The following is a 25,700-nucleotide window of genomic DNA, read 5'->3' as shown; positions in this document are numbered from 1 at the left end:
TGCCTGAGTCACAGAATCGGCACAGTTAATTTTCTCCAGCCAACTGCTCATAGTTAACAGCAATTCCCCGATTAAGGTTTTCAATCAAGGCCACTACACATAGCTCACAAAAATCAAATAACCACATCATATACTGTATCAGTTAGTACCATACAAAGCAATGACTTCCAATCATGCAGTGTGAGCGTATAAGGCTCTGCCATCACTTCAAGAAGGGACATAGCAAATGTATTATGAATCCTCCCTTCCCGCACTGCTTTGCTTAACCCTTTAACAGCCTCGTATTGCACAGGCTGCCACTCTGCAGGTTGATTTGTCTGACAAAATACTGAACATGCCATAGCGACTCCCAAATCCCATCACTTAAGTGTTTCCCACTTGCATTCCTGCCACCAATCCCTCAGACTCCCTTTCACCCTCCCCAAAAATACAATCAATGCATCAGGAGAGACAAGGGGGTGGGGGAAAGGTCTACCTCCTTTTCCAGATCTATAGGACCTGGATCAAAAGGTTTATCAGTGTCAATAAAATCATTGTCCGAGTTGCCCTGTTCCCGTGCTTGGTCCTGTGTTGTGAGGGTCGCTGCAATCAGTGACAGAAGCTTTGGGGGCAGAGGAGGTGTGGACAGAATCGCCATCACTGACGGTGTCTTGAGAAGAGTCGTGCTGTCGGTGGAATTTACAGCTTCCCCTGGTTTAGCACCGTTAGTAGAATTAGTCCACACTTGGCAAAGAGTAGTCAGAATTTGCCACCAAGATGCTAAATGCATTCCCGACACGGAGTTCCCCCCCGCGGCAGCATCATACAACTGGCTGCTGTATGTGCACACTTTCATTCTTTCAAAGTCTCTAAAGTTTCTTGGCTGCTCACCTGTCTCGATGAATACAGGTGTTATCCTCGGGGTTTAGGTTGTCCGCCTGGTCCAGACAGCCAGACGATCGTTCAGCCAAGCCGTCTCCTCCGGAACACGGCCCTCTTCATGAGCTGTCTTTTTTATCGACCAGTTCCGTCCTTATTCTTCCAAGGCTTCGGAACACCACCATAGGGGTCACCATTTGAGGAAACTGAGGCACGGACTCCCTGATCTGACTAGAAGACCCTTCATGAGTCCATATACGTCTCTTTCTGGGGACGAACCCTGGTTCCCCGTTACGGATTTCCCACAGCTCACCTCTCAACTCCGGAGGGATTTCTGGCCGGCTCCCGCTTCCTTTCAGCAGATCATTCAAAGTTCTGTGGGATTCGCTGCATGTCGCTCAGATAGGCGATTCGAGAGCCCTTCACGTCAGATCCTTAAACGCATCACGTCGGGGTCACCAATTTGCGGCGAATGAAGAGACGGGACGCAGCTTGATGCAAGCAAATGTCAATTTATTGTACAGAAGCACCAGTTTATATACACTTTCAGAAGCTGCGCGTTTTAAACAGATTGGTTCTTGAAGCTAAGCCTTGCATACTAGGCAATCCCCGATTGGTGGTTAACTGCCATCAATTAACAGCAAGGTGTTACCTTTCCTTGGCGCCATCCTTGGCGCCATCCGTCTCCCACCCCCCTGTGCTCTGCAAACATGCCTCATCATGTTAATTGTTGTCTAGACAAGCTCGAGCAAATTCCCCTCAGCTAACTGATTGCCGCGCATGGTCCCAGTTTGCAGACCGCTCCTGCACCTGACATCAAGTTTCCAGAGTTTTGTGATGCTACAGATCATGCCCCCACTGTTTAAAGCAACCCTTCTCCATCCTCTCAGCATCCTCTGACAGGTTTGGTGCTCGGTACCTTTCAAAATCAAGCGACTTAATTGCCAATTCATTTTTTTTTTGTCTTTCTTCACTACATGGTGATAAAAACCCTATACTTTTTTCCATTGGGCCATGTGACAGGGAGTTTGTTGCCACAAACCTGTTTTTCTTGGACAGTCTGAAGGTAGCGGCATGTTTCTCAGAGGTATGTGTGGAACACAACCAAATGAAGCATTGCACTGTTGAAAGCAATGGGAACCATTGGAAAAGGACCAGTGGGAAACCAGTAGAGCTCAATGTAAATCCAATAAAAATTATTACACTCAGTCTTTTTTCCTCCCTTCTTTTCTTCCTAACCAAATTCCTGATTCCTTCAGGTATTGTGTACAATGTTGTTGTAGTGACAGGAGATATCAGAGGAGCTGGCACAAACTCCAAGATCCACATAATCCTCCATGGCTCCAAAGGCTTAAAGAACAGTGGGAAGATTTTCTTGGAAGGAGGTGAATTTGAGTGTGCCAGAACAGATCTCTTTAACGTGGAGATAGCTGCTCTCCTCAGCCCTCTCAGCAGAGTCACCATTGGGCATGATAACTGTGGCGTCAGTTCTGGCTGGTTTTGTGAGAAGGTGAGACTAAGTTGTTCATAGGCAGCTGTCAGGATGTTCCCTCTCCATAATCTGACCCCAACAAGAAAATACAGATTAATAAATAAATAAATATATATTAAAAAAATCTGCTTTTATCTGGATGACAGTACCCTTGGTTTAACAAGTCAATACTATACATAATGCATGGTAGTAGCTGATTGCCTCAAAGGCACATTAGATGCATAAGTCAATCACTCACTAATTGGGTTGATTGCCCCTTTGCAGTCACAAGGATAGAGATTATTGTTTGTTCAGTGCCAAAAGCACCTTCAGATGTTCGTCCAAGGGACCGGACAGAAATGCAGTCTTGGATTGTGCTGAGTGTTTCAAGGTTTTCATCTGTACTCAGACTTTGCTGAAGTTTTTAGATGCTGCTTTGGAGCTCAGAGAAAAAAAAAAAGTAGCTAACCACAGCTGTTACTGGGTGGTAGTGGAACAATAGGTGGTGTGAGATTGTGCACAGGATCAGCAGAAGGTAGTGGGAGGGTGGAGAGAGAGGCAGCTGCCTACCCTGAAGCTGGGAGGAAATGCAGTTTTCCTGGAAAGCAAAATCAGCTTGGGATGTATCTGAAGGCTTTTTGTATCTTGTGTTTCCTACAAAACCCTACCGTGCACTGGTGTAGTACAGGGCACTTGCTGCACCCTGACATGATGGTGACTCCTGCAACCACGTTGCCGGTTCCCATTCCTTTCCCTTTGTGGTGTTTTCCCTCTTCCTGGCTGACCCATTTTGATGTACTTCTGGAAAAGTGGGAATAACAGGACAGATGGGTCCTAGCTATACTCCAATTTGGGAATTGTGCAACCAGTGCAGGTCATGTTGATCCAAAAAAACTGATTTTGAGAGCAGGACCAAGATCTCCAGCTCTGTCTTTGCTTCAGTTAGTTAAGTTTTCCATATCAAGGTCCTGCGGGCTGCCAGTAATAGAATATTCATACTCAGCTTCCCAGTCTCTTTTCCTAGGTGGTGGTTTACTGCCCATTCACTGGTATCGAGCAAACTTTCCCGTGTAGGAAATAGCTGGATGAAGATGAAGGAGATGGTCTCATAGAGCGGGAGCTCTACAAAATGCTCTCCCTGCGCCAGAGAAGACTGAAAAGTAGGTACAAGTGCCCAGGAGCCCCCTGTGACCCTCCCAATATCCTGAGCATCACCCATGCAACATTGACATGGTCAACCCATGGTCAAGTAGAGGCTCAAGGGAACTGAGGCCCACATGAGTTTCAGCTTTGAACATCCTGGTTTGAGGAGTTTAAAGTGAAACTTTAAAAATATTTTTAAGAATTGCACTCATATTCTTAAGGGAAGAAGTTGGACCTGGCAGCCTTCCCAGGATCACTGGGCTTAGGGTATCTCACCTTTGCAGACAAGCCAGGCTATGTTTCTCAGCACTATAGAAGCAAAGTTCTCCTACTCCAAATGGAAACGAGACCTAAATATAATACAAAGACAAACCTGGTGGAAAACAGGAAGAAAATCCAAATTCTCCCCACTAACTTCAACATTTTTACCCTTGGTCTTTGAGAAAAAGCAGCTCTCAGTCCTGCCCAGCTGCCAGTGGTGCCTCCTGAGGCACACGAGTGCTGCGTTTGAAGCCTCTTCTCTAGAGGGGGGCAATGGCACACGTCTGGGGGTGCTGCTCTGTGCTGTGCAGGGCAGCATACGGGCATGTTCATCCATCTAAACCCAGCTCCAGCATCCAGCCTTGCTGGCTGGTTTTGCAGCAAGCAAAAGGGTTCGCTGCTGTCTCATCTGCACCAACGCGTATGTGTAAGCAGAATGTTTTAATTAGGATAATAGATACGGTTTAATCTGAATGCTTCATGTGGGCTCCTGCTTAAACAGCAGGTCATTTAAATAAGCTTTATCTAAATGTTAGTCAGTGTTATAACCACACTGTGCCTCTGACTCAGTCCATTTAACTAAAGCATCTGCAACCTTTAACCCTCTATTATCAGCTCTGATTGTTATTGACAGGCTAATTCCCCTGCTGTCGAAGTGCAGGAGATAGAGAGCATGAGCCTTGAGAAATCTGTGACCTTTAGCTGCCAGATTATAGAAGCGTAAGACTTGGAGTTAGAAAAGTCCTATGTCTTTTTTTATGTCATCTCGCCTATCTCCCTGTGCATGCAGGACCATCCCTTTTTGCAGAGCTGATCAAAGCTTGGTTCAACCTCACTTCGGGTATCCATGGTGAAACGGCTCCCTGCGTAGTGTTTGCAAGCTGTTCCCCCCACCAGATTGCAGCTCAATGTGTAGCTTGTATTTATTCTCAGTTTTTCTTTATTCCCCACCCACCTCCCCCCCTAGCCTTATCTTGAATATTATCCTGAAAACTGTAGTGTTAGGTCTAGCCCTCCCTGGTGTTTGTGCCCTAGGGAATATTTGCTCTGGCTCTGAGAGAATTTCTAAGTTGCCGGGATCCCTTGATGTGAAGGGATAGGAAAGAGGAATGTGCCGAGCGAACCCTGGGAGGATGAGGATGGGTATTTGGGGAAATGCCTGGACTCCTCCGGCAGCTGCAGACCCAGCTCGCCCATGTTTCTCCCTGTGTGGTTTCTCCCTGACAGCCCTTTATCAGCATTTAATCCTGGTACAAGTTCCCTCTCCCCGCTTCCCGCATGCATCACTCCTCCTTTCCTTCAGCAAGAGGTCAGGGAGGCCAAACCAGACAGATGAGAGAAGTCTTTGGTGTCTGAGTCGCCCTTGCTCTTTTCCCCAGGGAGAGCATGCTGCCGCATCACATGCCACACGTCAACTTGCCTTAGGTTCATTTCTGCTCAGATGAAACTTGCTTTGCAGAAAGGAGTGGTCATGAGCATTTTGCATATTACTAAAACTGGAGCAAAACTTTTTGTAAAAGAGAGTTCCCTCTTCCCCTTATTTTTGAGTAGCTGTTCCCTCGTTTTTTACAGTCAAATGTTGAGTAGATCAGTAAAGATCTAATTTATATGCATGTCATCATATTTTTATATTCCATTCTGGGCTCTGAAGGTCAAGCCGTGCTCATGCGGGCTCGGGCACACCGAAAGGGTTAGCAATTCTTTCATTAGGATTTGTTAATAATTCAGCTGATGTCTGAGTCAGGAAAGAAGCCTGTTCCCTCTCCTGTAGGTGCTGCAAGGCCTGCAGAAGTGAAGCATGTTTCTATCAATAGAGAATGCAGATGAGGGGCTCTTTAGAGGGAATAATTTCACCTTTAGATATGCAACCAGCCTCTGGTATGAAAACCAGGGTAAAGCTGCTGCAGGTAGACTGCTCTTACACTTAAACTGTGGGGTGAAGGCTTGGCTTAAAAAGTAAAAAAATTTCATAGCTTTGCCATTGGGCATATCACTTAGATTGACACTAGTGCTAACTGAAGTTGGGTGGGATTTAGGCATTTAAATAATTTAAAAACAGTTGCAACAATTGGTGCCCTGTGTGAGGACCTTCAGATTATGAGACTGAGTGTAATGAGCGGTGATGGCTGTGCTGGGGGATGTTTGAAACACTAATGGCAGTGACCCAACGTAGCGGAGACAGGCAGGGGTAGCCTGTGATCCAGATCACGTTGAGATAGGTGGGAAGAGCCTGGGGATCTGGATCAGACACTGGTAAAGGTGAGCTGTTGGATGAAAGAGAAGGAAGCCTGACTGCCGTGGAGTGAAGAGACTGAGGGCAATGGGCAATAGTGGCAGAGTACACAGCCAGATGTGGCAGCAGCCTGCAGCGGTGGCGGGTCCAGAGTGTGTCCGGCTAGACAGAGGTGATGGCTGTGCTGGGGGAAGGTGCGGGAGCAGCGTGGTGCTGCGGGCGGCTCCCGCCTTTGCTGCTGCTGCTCAGCCTGGTGGTATTCTTGCTGGTGTTTATGTGCTCGTTGAAGGTGTCTGCAGTTGAAGAAGAAATGGGTGACCACAAAGATGTTAAGAAGTTTTTCAGGACACAGGATGATTTATTAGTGCTGTATTCTAGATCTACTGCTGCTGAGAGCTCACTCAGGTTACTGTCCAGTGTGACCCAAGAGGTGAAAGGACAAGGCACTATATGTCCATCAGAACCCTCCTCTGAAGAAATCAAAATCCCAGATGCTGCGAAAGCAGATAAGAAGAAAGGTGATCAACCTGCAGAAGATGAAAAGCCCAAGATAAAAGTGAACAATGAATATGAGTATGAGTTCAGGGACAAGTTGTCCGAATTGTATGAAAAGTTTATTTGTAAACAGTTTGTGATGGTTGATAAAAACATGAGGTATGAAATGTTAAAAAGAAAAAAAAAAAGGGTATTTGTAGAGGACTCATAGAGGACTGTATGAAAATTTTATTTTAAAAAGGTTGTAATGATTGTTAAAAACATTAAAAAAAAGGGAAGTGTAGTAGAATGAAGCTAGGTTAATTAACATTGATAATATACAGCTGTGGGTTGGCTTCAGTGGCTGCAGGTTGGCTGATGTAGATAAGGTGCAGCTGTGGCTGGTTCTGTTAAGTGGTTGAGAGCCAATGGTGAGAGAGCAGCTGAGGAAGAGAGAGGGGGAAGTAGAGAGAGAATGCATGCCCTGGATGAGGTGAGGAGATGGCAGCAGAGGGACTGTATGATGATTATGCTGGCATGAGATGGTAAAAGACCTTGTTACAGCTGGCTAGTTTGGAGAGTGAAGCGATAAAAAAACTACTGAAAAATATCTTTGTGTCGCTCTGAGCGTGTTTGTCCCACATGATGCAGCCTGGCTAGAGATAGCTGAATGGGCTCTGATCCAGCCAGTCCTGTAAAAGGTTTATCTTGGGTAATTGGTCCAGTCTCAGGAAGGCTGATTAGCTCAGGATGAAGTGATACACGGCTGTATCCATAATCCTCCTTGCTCCAGACTCAGATCATCTGGTCCAAGTTTTAGGTGCTACCTGGAGCTGCATTGCACTGTACACAAGCACCTGGAGACTCTTTCTCGCTGACAAAACAAAAGTTGACTATTTCCCTGGCTTTAAAATGGTCTTTGAAGCTAGACTTGTAGGTGTTGGAGAAGTATGCTGAAAGTACAGAGATGGAGTGCGTATCTGGACTACCCTGTTAGTAATAGATAACACAGAAGAATATGGTTCACTTGGAAAGTGGTGATTTATGGATTTCTCATTTTAGTTTAGATGAAAACACAGAATTATACTTCTAGGCAATCTTGTTCCTGTATGTCACATAGCAGCTGATTACGTTTGTGCAGAAAAGGATAAATTGTCCTGGTCTTCTTTCACGCTATCCTGCTCTCTCTACCATAATAAGAATTATGTTTTTTTACCAGGATACTTTTAAACATTATTTTTTAAACAAAATGTCTTGAACCTTTCTCTGTAGAAAGCCCCTGGTCTCTGTGGATCTGGACAAGTGACATTAAGAATGCAGGGACAGATGCCACCATCTATTTCCAGATATATGGAGACAAGGGGAAGTCAGATGAGATGAATCTGGACAACAATTCAGACAACTTTGAAGCTGGACAGACTGACAAGTTCATGGTATGAATCTTCTTCAAGTGGTAAGCTTGGCTTGGTGGTGTTTTCCAGGGCATTAGCTTCAACTCTGCACAGAAAATCATCAGCATGATATCTTCACCTCAGTAGATCCTTCTGAAGTGGAGGTGTAGTCATTCACTTTGGTGGTGATGCAAATGATTTACCCACCTATGGATATAGCTTGTCTTATCCAGACAGGACTTGGGCTGGTGCTCCTGTGTGCTCAAGTGGTGATGACTTCAAGTCATAGTTGTACCAAGTACCACATCTCCTCTGTGGCTCCTCAAGCAGATAGTCACCCCCCCCCATCCCCCCCAGGCACAGCCCCACTCATGTTCTAGACTGTTCTTCCCATTTGGACCATGCCTCTCTAAAGTTAATAATTTATCTATTTTTTCCCCAGTGCCTAAGCAGTCATTAGTTCTTTACAGGAGATTTAGCAGTGGTGTTTTCTCTCCTCAGTGATCTGGTCTTCAGCCTCCTTGGATGTGAGCCTCCATGAATGTTTAGGGCTGAGCTCAACAGCATGTTGAGTTTGGAGGTTAGGGAGGGCCTTCTTGTGTTTAGGAACAAATACATTTAAAAGTTAACTGGGGACTGGTCAGAGAAAAATTGAGAAAAAAAGGATTTTAATGGATGGCTATAGCCAAAGCATTTACTCACTTTGCAGCAGGAGCAGCCATAGGTGCCTTCTGGGCAGTGTGGCTGTGCTTGGCAGACCCTGTTCCAGAAAGAGCTGAAGCTTGAGAGCTGGCCTTAATTCTTACTGGGAGGAGTGGTTACAAGCAGCTCTCATGATCAAAAGCGTATGGATTCAACTTATATGCTCTCCTCTCCTGAAAAGAGAGGCATCAAGCTACTTTTGCAGAGTTGGGTTTGTTACTTTTAAAGAATATTTTTTTTTCTTTATCTTTTGACTCTTCTCTGATTTGGCTCTTAAAAGATGTTCAGAGGTGTCCTTTGTCTGCATGCTTTGCTGACTTACAGAAATGGATAAAGCATTTTTTTTCCCCCTCTATAGATCGAGCTCCCTGATCTGGGCATATCTTATAAGCTTCGGATATGGCACGAGAAAAGAAATCCCTTTTCTGGCTGACATCTGAATAAGGTGAGGGGACAGCAAGGGAAGGCAGAGCTGATAAGCCAGGCTGGTTACAGGGGTCTGCAGTGCCAGTCCTGGGTCGCTGTGTTCCCCAGCTGGCAGTGGCGTTTGATGTGCAGTGGCCAGAGATGCCTCCCTTTGCAGATGGTGCTGGCTGAGGGGTGGAAATGAAAATCCTACACGAAAATGGGATGTGAAGCAAGCACATCATAGCACTGGCAAAAGTATGTCGTGAGAGAAGGGATTCATTGCATGTTTTCTGGAGGAAATTCCTTCTCCTTCCCCTCCCTCTCAGTTCAGCCCAGCTATATGTATAGGAAACGAGACCAATGGGAAATAGCAGCTCCCAACAACCCAGATCGATGGTGGAAATCACCTTTCCCCATCCTTCCAGCACCAGGCCACAGAGCTTGGATGATGTTCTCTGTACTTAAAACATACACGTTGCTTGCAGCCATAAAGAACTGTGATGATAAATCACAATTTACCACTTAGAGATTTTTCTTGCATGCTTCTAACGTGCTTTGACAGGTCCTGCTCTCCTACATTGTCAGGCAACTGCAAAAGCATGCGCAGCCTCTCCAGTGGAGAGAGTGTGGAGTGGCTGGAAGGCAACGGAAATATTATGAGCAATGCAGACCAAGTAACTTTGTTGTAATAGCAGGCCGAGCAGGCCGAAGCTGTAACAAGCTGCAGGTGTTGTGAAGGACATATGCAAGGCCAAGGGAGACAAAGAAACTGTGTACTGGCAGAGAGATAAGAAAGTTGGACTATTAAGGAACTGTACGTGGGAAAGAGATAAAGGAGTTGGACTGAAAAATAAGAAAATAGAATGTCAAAACAGAATGTAGGCGAGGAGCATGGATACCACGCTGTGACCAATCACAGAGTACAGGAGAGTGAATAGACAAGCAGCTTTAGCCTATTAGCAATCTAGAAGCAATGTGTGTGTTTTGTGCTAGTGTATACATTGCTGTGTATCCCTTAATAAAGTGGCACTAACTTGATCATATTGGTCGTATAAGTAGTGTCTGAACCTTCTGCGTCAGCAGGAGAGGGCATCAAGTACTGTTCTGTTCATATGGTGGGAGAAGGCATCTGGCTGCGGCTTTTATCAAAAAGAAAGTGTTGGTCAGACTTTGGGCCGCTGCAATCATCTCTACCAGTTTGTTCACAGATGAGCAAAAATGCTTAGACCTTCCATGGCTATGCATTTCCCTGGGGCATCCTCTTTTGCTGCATAGAAATTGTGTTCAGGGAAGACAAGAGGCATTTACTTTGGGCCAAACAGTCTAAGCAAACCTAGTGAAGATGCCTGAAATCAATCTGCCTGTGTACAGCCAGTCTGATGTTTTCTGGCTGCATCAGGCTCATGGCACATGAATCCTGTCGCTTGGGCATCCATTTTAGCATATTGAAGCTTAGACAAAGCCTTAATGATGCTTTGGTCCAGCCCTCACACATTTCATGCCAGGCTTGTTCTCATGTCAGGGCAGGCTTCCATTTTCTATTACAGGAACAGAAGAACAGTCTTATTGGTCAGGCCAAAGGTCCATCTCACCCAGCACCCTCCCTCCTGTGCCGCATAAGTGCGTGATTAGAGAACAGTAAGGAAAGGGCAAGCATTTATGATACTTTCCCCTAACATTCTTCCTGTTTCTCACTATTTCCAGTTGGAGACTTATTTCCTGAATGGATCTACTAAACACAAAGCATTTAGTAGGTTTCCCTTCCATTTATTTGTTCAAAGGTTCCAGTTTCTCCTTGAACATTTAAACTTTTAGCAACCATAACAGCTTTTGACAAGGACTTCACAGGTTGGCTGTGTCCTTTGGTTCACTTTGAGCTTTGCTCTATGAGCATCATTTGATGTTCTGTATTTCTTGTGGCAGGAATAACAAATAGCTGACCCCCCTCTGCCTTCCCATGCCGCCTGTGATTTTGCAGACCTTTACCGTACCCTTCCTTCACCTGTTTTGCCAGCCGTCTGCAGAGCCCCAACTGTTTGCTTATTAGTCCTTTGGAAGCTCCTGCAGATTTTGATCATGCTTGCTGCTATTTTCTGGGTATCTCCTCCGTGTGGCATACCCTGATTCTGAGCTGCCAGAAGTGGTGGTGCAAATGCCATCCCCGATTTGCTCTGTGGATTTATACAGTGGCACATGATGAGCAATTACTAAGAGCCAGGGTATCCATCAGAACTTTCACAACACCATGGAGCAATTGGAGAAAGGAGGAAGAAAAAGCCGTCAGCTATGACAGACTTTGCTCCATGCATCACTGTGGTGCACGAGTCAGGATGACGGTCTTGTTATTAATGTGTGTTATTCCTCTGCTGCTACATACTCTTGCTTCCCAGGCAAAAACCTGTCAGGAGCTTGTTGCTTTTTTGTCTTTAAGCCTCTGAACTCATGCAGTGTTTTAGTTTAATGAAGGTAACTGCTGAAAACGCTGATAAAAGAAAAATACTCATTCAACTGCGGCCACTGGCTAGATATAAATGAAGACAACAATGAGATCATGCGGGAGCTCCCTGCGGAGGGATCTCTAGTGACTGAAGTCATGCCAGGTGAGAACCACAGGCTCCATGCAGGGGCTCGCTTAGGACCTGAATAGAAAGAAACCCTCTTTGTGTAAGGGATGCACAGGCAGACCGATGCAATTCAATTAGCTTCTCTTTCTGGCACTTTCTCTCTGCAGTATTTTCTGTATGCATCATTAGCTGCATGAAGCCTCAGAAATCCCAGGCTCTTATTCTGAGCAGATTTCTCTGTGGTGAGAGGTGGGAGAGATCTGGCCGCAGCACAATTGTTTCCAGAGCTATATTTTTCTTTCAAACTTGTTTTTTTTCCTAGTCTCCCTTAAAATGTGAACTGCCAGGTTTGAAGGGATGCTTATGGAGAGCAAGCTAAGCTGAAATGTAAACTGAAATGTAACAATCATTTTTGGGCTTTAAAGTTTTTTTTTTAAATTATATGCACATTTATGCAGCTATATGTATAAACGTATAGCAAGCTGCACAGAAGAGTTGTGCAAGAGCATAGGCACCTTTCAGTATGCGTGAGCAATTCAAATTATTTACTGAGTTAAATGTACTTGAACTGGAGATTTGATTAAGGAAAACTGCAGAACTTTGTGTTGGCTTCCTGAAGTGGTCACTTCTGTCTTGACCTGGTGTGACAAGAATTAAGTGTACTTGGAGAGGAAATTTTGGAGAGCAGAATATCTCAAGGTGGCCGTTGGGATTTCTCTTATTTCCACCAAAGCACCCAACTGGGCTCCACACTCTGCAGAGCATGACTGACTCTCCTGTTTTCTGAAATTTCCGATGAACTCTGTGATCTGCATGCATCTGAGCAGTTCTGCAGAAGAGGAAGAGTAATTGTAATTGCAGATGTTATTAAAATGTAAATAAACCTGGTTTGGAAATGTATTTTTAATCAACTATGGAGAGGGCTGTTTGAGTTCAGATGCAGGTGCTTTCCCATCAGGAGCGGCTGTGCTGAGCAGAGGCCAGATGCAGCATCTGCGTGTTGGGCTTGCAGGTGGGTTTGGGGAGCATCGCTTCTCGTCCCTTCCTGATGCTGGAGAAAAAGGTCTTACTCTTGAAGGCTGGTCTGTGGGTCGGTTCTTTGTTGTGAAATTTCTTCTGGAAATCCTTCACCCAGCGAGGTAGGAGGGCAGGGTGGAGGCAGGAAGGTGGCAGCTCAAAATCCTTCCAGCAAAATCTTAAAGAAAGATCTCAAAGGTGACATTGAAGCAAGATTCAATCTAACCTCCTGCACTATCAGGGTCCCAAGTAAATGGGGCCAGCTGGGCTTGTCCTTTCCCATAAAGCCAACATGAAGAACCTGTTCCTCAGGTCCCTGAGTGCTCGGCCGTTTTTTAACTTTTTTGTCTGTCTGCCATGTCCCTGGATGCTGAAAATGATGTTTTCCCCAAACACATTGTTGCAAGGCTGCCCATCATCAGGACCCTCTTGGGAAGGCAGGAGGGGGGTATAGGAGGACTGGGACCCCATGGAGGCTATGCACCCCAATTCATGAGATTTTACCTGAAGGGGACAGCATTTTTGTGTCCTTCTTTGGAAGGGTTTTATGGGTTTTCTTAACAATTCAGGCCTTCCTATTTTGGATTTTTTTCTTTTCCTAGTGATAACATGGAAGTGTAAAAGCCTATACATCAGAAGTATCAGCTGGAAGCATGAACGCTTCAACTTAATTGCAAGTCCATGGAAAATGCAGTAAATTTAAATGGCAATTAATTGTGTTGCTGAAATTGCTTTATTAATTTATGTCTCCACAGTGATGAAGTACCGGGTGATGGTTTACACTGGGATGGTAAGTGGGAGTGGCACGGATGCCAATGTCTTCGTCTGCCTCATCGGTGAGCAGGAGACCATGTTCTCTACAACTGCATCAACACTGCCAATAAATTTGAAAAAGGCAATGAAACTTCACACAGCTGCTCCTTAAGATGGGTTTTAAAGTGTGTGGTGGTGTGTGTGTATATATATATATATATATAAAATTTTTAGATGTGTATTTGTAAACTTGGTTTATTTCCTTGCCAGTTTGGGCTAGGGCAGTATGGAGAAATAGATCACATCCACAGAGTATCATAGCAGGTTGCAGCTGGAGGGAGGCTTAGGTCAGGGACAGTGTGCCTGTTTGACATTGTTGTGTATTCATAACAGAGGCTCCTGGTTTGCTTCCCAGCTAAGGACTGGGAAATTGCATCTTCAGGCTGGGGAAAAAGTCCGTCTTCCAAGAACAAGAAGGAGCCTTTCGTCCTCTATATAATATGGCAAAAATCTGGATCCTTGGGCAAAGGAAGAAAAAGCATCTTATTTAATGTGAAAATCAGAACTGAAAGCCTAAAGTGTTTTTCTTTATATTTTTTCCTTTATATTTCCTCCTGTCTCCCGTCAACCACGCTGCACTCAATTCTTGTGTCTTCTTTTCAATCTGGTTTTCAACATGTTTTTGTATGCCCGTGTCCTGAGCGGAGGGGGGTGGAAATGGACTGAACTGGAGACAGAGCCTGTTCCCTGGGAAGCTGGAGATAATGAAGAGGTCAAACTGCAGTTAAAGCCCTCGCAGCATTAACAAGCAAATAGTGTGCTGATCTGATCTGTGGGGTCAACCTATTTAATATGTATTCAATTATGAGGCATGTTTTGGAACTCTAGGGTCCAGCTTCGACTGATAAAATGTAATCAGTATCTCCTGGAGGAGATTTTGAGAATCTGATCACAGAACTCTGCAGACTTCCCATCTTTTGTGTCATTATTTGATTGGATATTTGGAATGGAAAGAAAATGAGGATAAAAAGAGGTTGTGTTTTCAAAATTGACTATTGAATTAAGCTTCTCAAATATATATTAACATGTTGGAATTGCCTTTGAGAGTCCAAAATTTCCAGTTCTTCACTGAAATAATTGAGTTTTTTAGACTTTGAAAAAAACTTTCATCAAGGTTTTCTTATGCCCATAAGACCTGTCTGTGGAAACATGTGGTGTTTACATAGTGTAAAAGTTGGTTCTGCTTCTAAATGATCTCAAGGTTTTCAGACATAGACATTGAAAACATCACATTTTTACTTATGCACTTGCATTATAGATTTTTTTTATTATTATTTTTAAAAGATAGGTACAAGCTCTAAAGGACAGCATTTTGTCAAAATGGTAACAAAATGATTCATGTTTTGGTGGTGGTTTGAAGACTGATTCAATGGTGTTCCAAAGAAAGAAGATACAAATATTTTAAACACAGATGATGACTATTTTATTTTTACTGCCAAAAATGAGTTATATGTTAATTTGCACGAAGGGGGAAAAAAAAGGGAAAAAGAATTTTGGAAATAAAATGATGTGATTAATAGTGTCCAGGTGATATAAACCAAACTGGAAGTTATTACAGGAAAACTGCTCTCTTGGCATGAGGAGCTGAAAGCTGGTGAATGAATTGGAAGCTGTTTAAGGATTGATCCTGACAAACTTAGAGCTCTTATATTTCAGAGACTGAATGAGTATATCTACACTGATAGACTCAGGTACCCTGTTAAAAAGAAATGTAGCTAAGTAAGTGCAGTCTTCTACGGCCACTTAAACCAACTGTACCTTGATTACCAATTTAAATTGAAAAGTTTGCTTGCAGATGCAAACTAACAGCCTGTACAGAAGGTAAAATTTAAAGATGCCTCTAAATTAGGTGTTTTCCTTGCTGTAGTTCCAGTTAGTTAGCTACTCATTAATTTATATCAGTCGTTAATCAGTTAAGATGAACATCAGGACTAATGAATTAGACTTCATTGACTTAGACTGGCTCAGTGAGGGTTTGATACCTGAAGTCCCCAGTTCAGCAGTTTTGAGTATGTAAGTAGCACTTGATCATGTATGTAAGCCCATCATTTTAAAACAGTGGTAATATGTTTAGCTGCCTTTATTTTAAAAGTCAGTTTGGAGTCATGAATACTGGAAAAATTATGGTTGTTCTAATACATTTGAATAGATAATTAAATATTGCCTTGCCACTACACTTTCTGGGAGTTAGCTGGATATGTGTTACCACCGTACGTGCTTCATGGGCTTCTGGGAGCTGAAGAATGAATGAATTGCAGTGTTCGGTTAGCTTCCTCTTACCTAGCCAGGCATGTCAGCCAGCTAGTAACCACAGCGGTCGTGCCTGTTTGCAGGGCTATATGCTTCAGATACGCTGTGTGTTTACCCACAGTATTTACCAGGTACGTGTGCATCTGTACATGTGCCATAGGTACTTGTCTGGCCCGGTTCCCAGGGGAGTGACTCGCTCTTTTAATGCATCTCTCTTCCTTCAGCCATGGAGAACTGCTGCTCCCAGCACGTGCTGGGGTAACAGAGTGATGGTCTTCAGGGGACATCACTTGGGCTAATCTGTTGGTTGATGATTGGAGCCCTTTTCCAGGGGAGGGGAAAAGAAAAAAGAAAAAAAAATATAAAAAGACATAAAATTCATGTTTTCTGTAGGGTATTAAGGGTATCTAGCTGGTTCACACCAACCTCTGAACACGGCTCATGGAGCAGCTGGAAATACCCCTGTGCAGCCATGCTCAGTGTTTGCATGCCAGGAGATGGCTGGGTTAAACTGTGCTCAGCAGTCCATGTAGTCTGAATTCAATGTAGGGTAATGTCTTTGAACCGTACCTCTAAATACTTCTGTGCATTTAGTCTGAAGTGACCTACCCCGGATTTCTCAGAAAGCTGATATCTGAGCAGGGGTCTGAGCTTGGATTTCCTGCCTCTCTGTATGAACTTCTTCATAATCAAATCACTTTTCTTTTTTACAGTTGTGGAGGGCACACAATGACATGGGAGATTTAAAATGCTGGCAGATCATATATTCGTAAATCTAACGTTATACATCTAGCACAAATATTCAAGCTTTCATTCTTTGGCAAATTAATTCATACTTTCTCCTTCATCTAGTGAAGAATTATCTTGCAGCATGGTGATGATGTTGGTTTGATTGCAATAATAAATTTGGTTGGTTGGTTTGTTTTTAAGGAGAAATATGCCTTACTTTTTTTTTCTTCTTCTCAAAGGCTGATGAATTCTTCATCAAAGCAGTAACGCTGAAGCAGGTGAGGAGGGTGAGGATAGGGCATGATGGCAAAGGAGGAAGCAGTGGCTGATACCTTGCCAAAGTGATAGTGAGGGAAGAAGGACAGCCAGAAAGTGAGGCTGTGGAATTCCCCTGCTACAGGTACTGGAAACAATGCTTGCAAATTATGCCTCCATCTATACATTTATCAGACTTTGAAAAGCCTACCTGTTGTTCCAAGACTGGAATTTTCTGAGCACAGCTTAATCCTTTTTATTTATTCATTCATTTATTTTTGCTAAGCCTGAAAGCAAAGAGTGTGGATTGGGAGGTTTAAGATATGGTTAACTCCCCTTACCAAGCAAAGAGCAATCTGAATTGTGAACTCCTCAGCAATTACCTCAGTAACACAGAGCATTTCCAAAAGATGAAATCCAACCTTCCAGTACCACATCCAGTGTCACTGAAATTGCCTGCTGCAGAAACACACTTTGCAATCTGCTGCAGTCTGCTAGTTTTATTGCATGCGTGGAATGAGGTTCTGATCCCTCACATGCACATCCCATCTTGCCAGGAGCAATAGGATGCTATTTTTGTGTTGGAAGAATGCAAAATTGTTATGCTGCCATCTCAAGATCTCCTTGCATGAAGGGAAATGCACATCATACAGGCAGAGATAGTGGCAGAGCAGAGGGTTGTGACTTACCCCTATGGGTGGGTTATAAATGTATTCTCTTTCCTAGACAGTGAAGTGGCCCAAAGAAATGTGCTGTGCTGAGGCCACCCATGGGGAGTGAGATGCACCATCTGTCCTGGCACTAACTAGGGTCTGCCTCAACATTGCAGCACAAACTAGAGAGAACTGGGTGAAAACACGAGACTAACTTCAGTGTAGCTCAGTGTCCTGTAAAGTCCCTCTTGCCCTCTCAGGATGTCCACCCTGTAGGATGGAAGTCCATTGAGCTCCACCTAACAGCATCAAGCACCTATTCTAAAAAGTCATCTCCTGGGGGACAAGTGGGGTTGTAAAATGCAAACACAATTATTTTTAAATTGCAAAGGTAAAACCTCTAAGCTGGTTACTTGTCTCTTGTCTTGGAAGAGCTTCACTGTAATAAGGGGAGTCAGCCCCAGCCTCTCTGCATTGCTAAAGCCATGTCACATCAGAGAGCAAACTCACTGGGGAGACAGCACGGAGCAGCAGATGCAGTGTCATCTTGGTTGTGAAAAGCAAGCCAGTCTCTCCCTTTTGAAAGAACAAACCACCATGTTGTCATTGCTGCCTTTTGATGCATATTTAACAACCATATGTTTTACTGAGTTAAGCAAGCTAGACAGGTTTTTACTTGGACATGAAGTGTCCATGTGAAGAGCTGTTTTGCTCAGACTCCTCAGAGATATTTCTGTGTCTAACTGCTCTGCGCAGCTGGCTTGTTTTAAAGATTTCTTTTTGAATTGTCTCCTTGACTGTTTAACTGGGTGCCGTCTCTCAGCTTGGAGTGATGACCCCTTCCCCTTAGCTTTACACCCGTGGGTCAGAAGCATCAGTCCCAGGGCATTTCCCTCAGGCCAGGGACTGAAAAAGGAAGGAGAAAAAAATAAAATCCCTTCTCCCCAAAATATTCATGGAGTGCGTTCAGGCTTCAAGTGGTAACTGATGGAATTCCACTCTTCTTACCTTTCTTAATGTCTCTTTTCCCAAGTGTTATCAGTGTTGTTTGTGTGGCTGTATTTGCTGTCCTTGTGCCAGATTATCTCTTCCTCTCAGATTGAGAAGGTGACATGACTGATCGCCTCAAAACACAGGGACAGCTGCTCCCTCTCACTATTTTTGGTGCCTGTGTCTCTTGGGAGACTGGGGCATCATCGCAGTATACGGGTGTCATCAGGGAGTCTGGAGATATCTGAGGGCAAAGGTGTTCACCTACTGCATCCTCCATGTGAGGGATAAACACCTCCATGACCTGCAGCGTTTGGATGTTCCCCTCCAGTCCTGTAGGCCAAGGACAGCTTATGTCCTGGCTGCTTTGGCAGCTGCTCAGAGAGACTTGCTTCACCTGCTTCTTCAGAACCAAGGTGTTGAAGAAGGCTTGGCCAAGAAGAGCCAATGCAAGTAGGGTTAGCTAGGGATGCCATCTGGGGGACACCAGGGAAGCTTCTGCTTCTGCTTGGCCAGTCTGTGGCCAACCAGTAGACATGCTGATGTTTTCATTGCCTTCATCTCCAAGACCAGATTAACTTCCACCCTGCTACACAGCATGGTCTGGAGCAAACACCTGCTGCTGCTGTGGTGTCCTTACTGAAAGCTACTCTATTGACTTTCTGCTGCCTAGCTGCTACTGTGAGACAGCTAGAGGACAAAATGCCTTCTAGCAGAAACACATCTCACCCGTGCAGAAAGCTTCACAGGCTTCTTCACTCTGTAAAGACTAGGCTGTACCAGCATGTGGAGAGCAGACACTGTAGCAAAGAGCTGGCTAACCAGCTTCCAGTAGAACTGATGTCTGCAGGGTACCCTTATAGATCTTCATCACACAGAACTTGTTGAAGTCTCTGTTTTCGTTATTTACATATCCATATACATGGCTGTGTTTTCTCTTTTAATTTGAAAGCTTTTTTATGATTCTGTGGGAAACAAGAGCTCCATGAGTTTTGTTGTACAAGGGAGCCAGGAGAGATAAAGAGAAGCTAAGTGGATTAATTGTGAGTTTGTGTCAGATTCAGGAAGAGCATTGAGAAATAATGACTCCCAGGCCTGTGCTTTCAACTCTTAAAACAGTTGGTTGTAAAGGGAATGGCTTGTAGCTCTTCTTAGAGTCAGTGATTTTTAAAGCGGTCATTTGATCCGTGCATGTAAGAGGTAAATGTAAGTAACGTCTCCAAGCGTTATTTGCAGAATTACTAGTACATCACTTGGGTGCACTGCAGTATGATTCCTCCCTTATGACCATGTGACATCATAATATCCATGTGTTCTGTGGTGCAAATGAACAATTTATACCTCAGAATACCTGATGTGGTTTTAGGTATCGTGATTATGAATACTGCTAGAAAGTTCAAGATTAAGGAGTTCACCTTTTGCCCAAAACTGGAGCCAAACTTTCTGAAGCTCATCACAGAGTTCTTCAAATTTCATTTTCTCCTCAAGGCTCTGTGGAAGTCCAGGAATGGACTAGCTGACATTCTCTCAAATAGCCTATTTTTTATAGTATTTATATCCCAGACAGAAATGAATTTTCAGTCAGGCAGTCATGAGTTCATTATAGGATAGAATTTTATATGCTATAAATCATTACAGCTCCACTGAAATCTTCAATGATACTTCATTACATTTTTTTTCTAAGCATATGGACTGCAACATCCTAATTTTTCTCCAGTGCGAGCATAAGGGAACAATGATAATTCTCTGAAGAACAGACAAACCATGAATGGGATTATGCACTAGGAGACTGCTGTGAAAGAACATTTATTCAGTCAAATGCCAAAAGTGTTCATCATACAAAAGATCCAGAGAAATCTCCTTTGGTTACCTAAAAATAGACTGAAATGTCTATCAATTTTACACATATTTTTATATATAGGTTGTATTTAAAGACACACACAAATACATATGTACCTCTGAATCTAATGGATGTGCTAATCATTATAATTGCACACAGGCTATCATCTTCTGGATTTCACATGCTATATATGATCTCATACCATATATTTTCCAGTGCTTCCCTGACTCTGACCCTCTAGAAGTTCTCTCTGAAATGGCTTTCATGTCAGATTTGTGTCTGCTTTGGATTATTTGACATACAATATCTCTTCAGAACCAAGTATGTGATACAGGACAAGACTACAGCCTTGCAAATCCCACAGTGGCATGTGAATTACATGCACTGAAATCATATGGAAGCTCTGATAAAATAAAAGATTTTGACAGGTCTTTTGTACTAGGAATATGATGGCACTATGCTGAAAAATTCTATTTTCTGCAGCCTGATCTGTTTATAATGTGTCAATCCATTTGTGTTCAGTGTAAGACTATAAACCCCTGGTTGCAATCTGCTGCTCGGTGATATGCTATTGGAATTAGATTGAAGTAAAATTAGGATATTGCAGCATACGTGCTGAAAGGAAGGAACACAGTGGCATTGTTCATCCAAATACTTCCTCTGTCACTAAAGTCATATTCTTGAGAAAATAGGGCTTCTGCCACTTCTGGCTATTCTCTTGGCTGAAACAAAGTAAGGAGCCTTAAGCCACTTCTGGTGATAAACCTCCCTCTTCCTCCTCCAGTCCAAGAGATAGTCATTCCCTTGCCATCAGCAGCTACCAACATTGGTAGGGGGAATTTCTTTATCTAGGGGTGTGTCATCCTTTTTTGATTCATTTTTCTCATCTGCCCTCGCTGCTGAAGCAGTTAGCATTTGCTGTGCTGCACAGAGATCTGTTTCTGGTGGGATGTGTTTTCATCCCGCCCCCTTGGCGCAAAAGTGGTTCACCCAGATTCATCTCACGTTTTCCTAAAGCATCAGCAGGGGTGAAGGTGACAGAAAACAACAGCATGTACATTGGCGGCAGCAGAAACAGCAGCTTGCAGGACACAAAAAACAGCAGCAGGAGAGCAAGAGTGTGTCTACCTTGTGAGCTTCTGCCTTCCTGAAGGCCATGCTGAATTCAATGGTCCTGGGGTGATGGAGTTCAGGCTGGAATCTTGTGGGTCCTCCCAGTTAACATCCATGTACGCAGAAGCATCTAGACTTTGGGATGATGTGATCCCCTAGCCATTGGATACCTCCTCAAGAACGTGAATCCTGAGCCAGAATCAAGAACTACATGATACAAAGGTATTAAGGACCAGTTCTAACAGGTAAAAAAAATAAATCCCTGATGTCAAAACATCAATAAAGGCTTCCTTTCTTAAGATAACATGATATCTTAGCATGCTCCTCTTCTGCCCTCTTTGCACTCTACCTTTGCTCAATTCTTGACATCAATTTCATGGTCTTCCCCACAGATTTTTCTGCTCCTCTATCCCTATTACACCTCTCAGCCTCCACTGAGGCACAACACCATGTCTGATGTCCTCAAATGGTGTTCGTGTGATTATCACATGTTCATTGCCTTCATGCTGACCCCCTTAGCTTTTAGTCCTTTTCAAGCCACCTGCACATGGCCACCTGCTTTAGAGTGAAAGGGAAAAATAAGAGGTAGGCTGCATACCCGATGGTCAGACAGAACTTGGAGGGGAGCTGGGAGTAGAGACATGTGTCTGTGCGGTGGGGCTGTATGAACCTCTTTTGCATGGGGATTTCACTGCTAGTGCTTCTGGGACCAGACGGCTCTAGCTCATGTTTGGATTTCTTTCCTGGTGCTGTTTTTTTGCATGGTTTCTTTGTGCTTACTGTTTTCTTCTGGGTGGGAAAGGAGAGGAGGAGACTAAAAAGGTAACATTGTTTCAGATGGATAAAATGGAGACCTAGAATTCTTGGTCTTCCAAAAATATCTGGTTACTTCTCGGTCACCATGGCAAGTCCAACTGGTCATGACTATAAGCTGTGCTGGCTTATGACCAACCAGATACCACAGGTTTGATCCAGCTCTCAGTGGGCATTTGTTCCTGTCCCCGAATCCCTGTTAAGAGGCTCGTTTGCTGGTTTCCTTGTGTGCTGGCTCATCAGCAAAATCAAAGATGGAAATGTAAATGGGAAATGAGCTCCCCTCCTTTTCGGTGTGAGGGTAAGCCAAGGAGAGCGTATGTGGCACAGCGGCACTGTGGGAAGCTGGAAGCACATCTGCGCTGCATGTGTTTGTGCAGAAGCAGGTCTTCTGTGGTCTGGTGTCATTCACGCAGCTGCGTGGCTGCCTCTGAAAAAGAAACAGTTTATGGGAATTTGTTTTTCTCTTTCTAGTTCTGGGAATTATTATAGCAATTTAAATACCTTGCATGACCTGCCAGAGCTAGCTCACTTGTCCTTCGCTCACCCCCGCTGGTTTTAAGGTGTATTTTTAACTGCAAAAGATGCTGCTGCAGATAGCTGTGTACCTGGGCTTTCCGGGAACTGTGGCTGCTCTCACGACGCGATGTTCAGAGCAATTGGTTCCCCTCCATTTTCCTTTCAGATTTTTTTCCCTTGAGATCATCCTACATTTTGCTTTGTGCCCGGCTCTTCTTCCTAATTAGTCTAGTTGGATCATATAGGCTAATGTTGAGAAACAAAGGGAATCCTTCCTTTGGCTGATGCCAGCTGCCTCCATGTACCCAGCCCTGAAAATGGAAGTGACGTAATTCATCCTCTTCCTGGTGGAGAAAAAAGGGTTATATACTTATCTGTAAGGAAAGGAAAAGTGATGTTAGAGTTTATAATGAAAAACACTAAAAAAAAAGGGGAGGTTTAGTAACTTAGGTGCCATAAAGGTTGTAATCAAGGCAGCTAGTAGTAAAAGCTGCAAGTACTTCTGCTCAATGAAGTTCAATGCTTTTAAGAGACTGAGACTGCTCATTTACAGGAGTAACTTGTGATATAGAGTTTGTGTTTCCCAGACAGATGGACGCCACAGCAGATGTTTACTACTGCAAGCAGGGCTCTCATGATCTTTTCTTGGAAAAATGGAGGTATAAAGTATGGCTGCCGTAGGGTCTGGCCAAGCTCCTGCAAAGTCAACAGAGATACAGAGCCCTGTAAAAACATCTTTTTGACAATGGTGTCGATTTTTACTATGTGTGGAGCCAACCTAGATTTGCAAGGTCTAATAGGTCCTAATTGTTCAAAGATAATTTACTTCTGTTTGTAAACCAGATAGCTTGACAAAAATGAGGGTGATGGTCAGATTGTCCAAGAATTAGTGCCTGCTGGGGAGTCACCAATGCTAAAAAGTGAGTTTAGCTTGGAAAAAAGTAGGTCTGGGTTTGGGCTGTGTATGCACATATTTACTTGCTTTATTCTACTTAATAATTCATGTCAGTCCACAGCAAATCTACTGGCCTTTTTTGGCCATTCTTATGCAATAAGATGCAGTAGGGCACTCGGGGGAGGGGGGGAATTCCTCTGACCCTTAAATCCTAGTTTATCAATGGGATTAATTTACATAAAATACAATAATCCCAAAATTATATATGTAGAAAGGAACTTTGATTTTAATGTCATGATTTGATTAGAATTGCTTTCTTGTGTAGCTTTCTTTGAAATATTTTGAATTGCTGCTCCTTTAGTAGAGTAAATTCTGTTGAATAATGTGTCCCCTGAAGAAAATCACGAAAAAGATTACATTGTCCTCTTCTGAAGAACCAGGGCTCCAACACTACAATTTTCTATAGAAAACAGCACTTACAGAGCTCAGGTTGAGATGCTTTTTGTTTTGTTTTGTTTTAGATAAAATGCCAAAGCTCTTGAATTATATTGTATGTATAAATAAAGTGAAATTTCCTCACTTGCCTAAGCTCATTTTTATGGCTTGGTAATCATCTAACAGTGAGAGGGAGGAGTGTGGAATATTTTCTGCTTATTAGTGTAACTGTTGCATCTCTTATGTTTTGGGGAATAATTCCAAGGTGTAGCAGCTTATCCAGTGTGTCCCTGAGATGCTGGATGCACGAAGGGCGAGCAAAGCCCTCTCTGTGTCTGTAGCTGGAACCCTCCTCCCCTATATCTGTTAGAAGCCAATTGCCTGGCCGAGCACTGGAGATGCCACTCAGTGTCTGTGTTTTGTACATTGATCTTGCTTTAAATGTCAGTTATCACATCAGCATGAAGATGGGAGATATCCCTGGTGCCAGCTCAGACTCCAAATTTTTCATCAAACTCTATGGTGAAAAAGCAGAGTTTGGCAAAGAGCCTCTCTTAGTCTCTGATAATGATCTAGGCAATTATTTTGAACGTGGTCGAGTGGTTGAATTTACTCTAGATATGATGGATATTGGGAAGGTAAGAACTAATTGCAGGTGGCTCTGTACTTCACACAAGTGTCTGAATTCAGAATCAATAGAACACTCAGGATTAAATGTGGTGTAAGAATGTCTGACCTTTACATTGGATATTAAGAAATACATTTTGTATAGACTATTGCATTGACTGTCTAGCATGCAGGCATGTGAAGAGTGTTTTAAGCTTATAGTTAAATACATCTATAATTTTTTTATGTCAACAAGGTGCCAGGGGAAGGAGATGTTTATATATTAAGTAAATTCTGTTGGGTTGGGGGTTTTTTTCCCTGCCCTTTTGGTTTTTATTTGCTTTTTCAAAGATCAACTGAATACTGATTGGACACAATAACGTGGGTCTCCAGTCTGGTTGGTTCCTGGCCAGTGTCCAGATCACAGTTCCAGTCCAGGGAAGGCAGTACATGTTCCCCTGCAACTGATGGCTTGACAAAGATGAGGCTGATGGCAGGGTGGAGGTGGAGGTCTACCCAAGTGAGATTCTGCCTATTGAGAAATGTAAGAGAAGATGCATTGAGAAATGTGTGCTGTTTTATAGCTAGCACTAAATTTGTGTTACTAGCCTTCCTAAGGACCAGGACACCACTGTCAGACACCAAAACCAGAAAGTCCTTCTCCCAAAGAGCTTACGTTGATGAGGAAAGTAAAATATTCTCTTGATTTGTTTTCTAAAACAGTTGGTAGAACATTCCTGAGTTTTCCATCTCCATTTCCTGAGATTGTATGAAAACTTTACGTCCTGGGCAGCATAACACAGCACTAGGTGCTGTGCCTCTTCATTGCAGTATCAGTGGGTTCTGCTTTTCTCACATTTATACACCTCGTTGCCCCTGTCCTGCACCAGCACCCATCCTGTCCTGCTCGTATTACCCCATTTCCTGGAAAAGGGAAGCTGCTTGATAAATAGAGACCAAACCTCTACTGGGTATTTGACTTTTATCAGTAGATTCATTTTTTTTAAGGCTATGGTTAAAATTTGCCTTGGGATCCTGAGAAAGGATGCTGTGTTTTTCCTCTGCTCTGTGTAACTCCCTCCCTTGTATTACATTAAGGAGATCATTTAACCACTCTATAGTTAATACTGAAATGAAATTCCTTTTTAAGGCTCTATTTTGCACCCCTCTGACACTGCCTTAATACCTGCAAAAGGAAAACTATTAATTTAGTTCTTAGCAATGAGTTGTGGTATCTCACATTTGGTTTGGATAAGAGCAAATGGTT

General features: G+C 43.5%; 1 pseudogene; it reads left to right on the top strand.

Annotated features, from left to right (window-relative positions):
* LOC121080423 overlaps positions 1 to 25,700 on the top strand; it is a 191,845-nt pseudogene that overhangs the window by 47,185 nt on the left and 118,960 nt on the right.

The sequence above is a fragment of the Falco naumanni genome, chromosome W, assembly GCF_017639655.2.
Source record: "Falco naumanni isolate bFalNau1 chromosome W, bFalNau1.pat, whole genome shotgun sequence".
Lineage (NCBI taxonomy): Eukaryota > Metazoa > Chordata > Aves > Falconiformes > Falconidae > Falco > Falco naumanni.
Note: the sequence above shows the minus strand (reverse complement) of the source record. Positions and strands in the feature narration are given on the sequence as shown.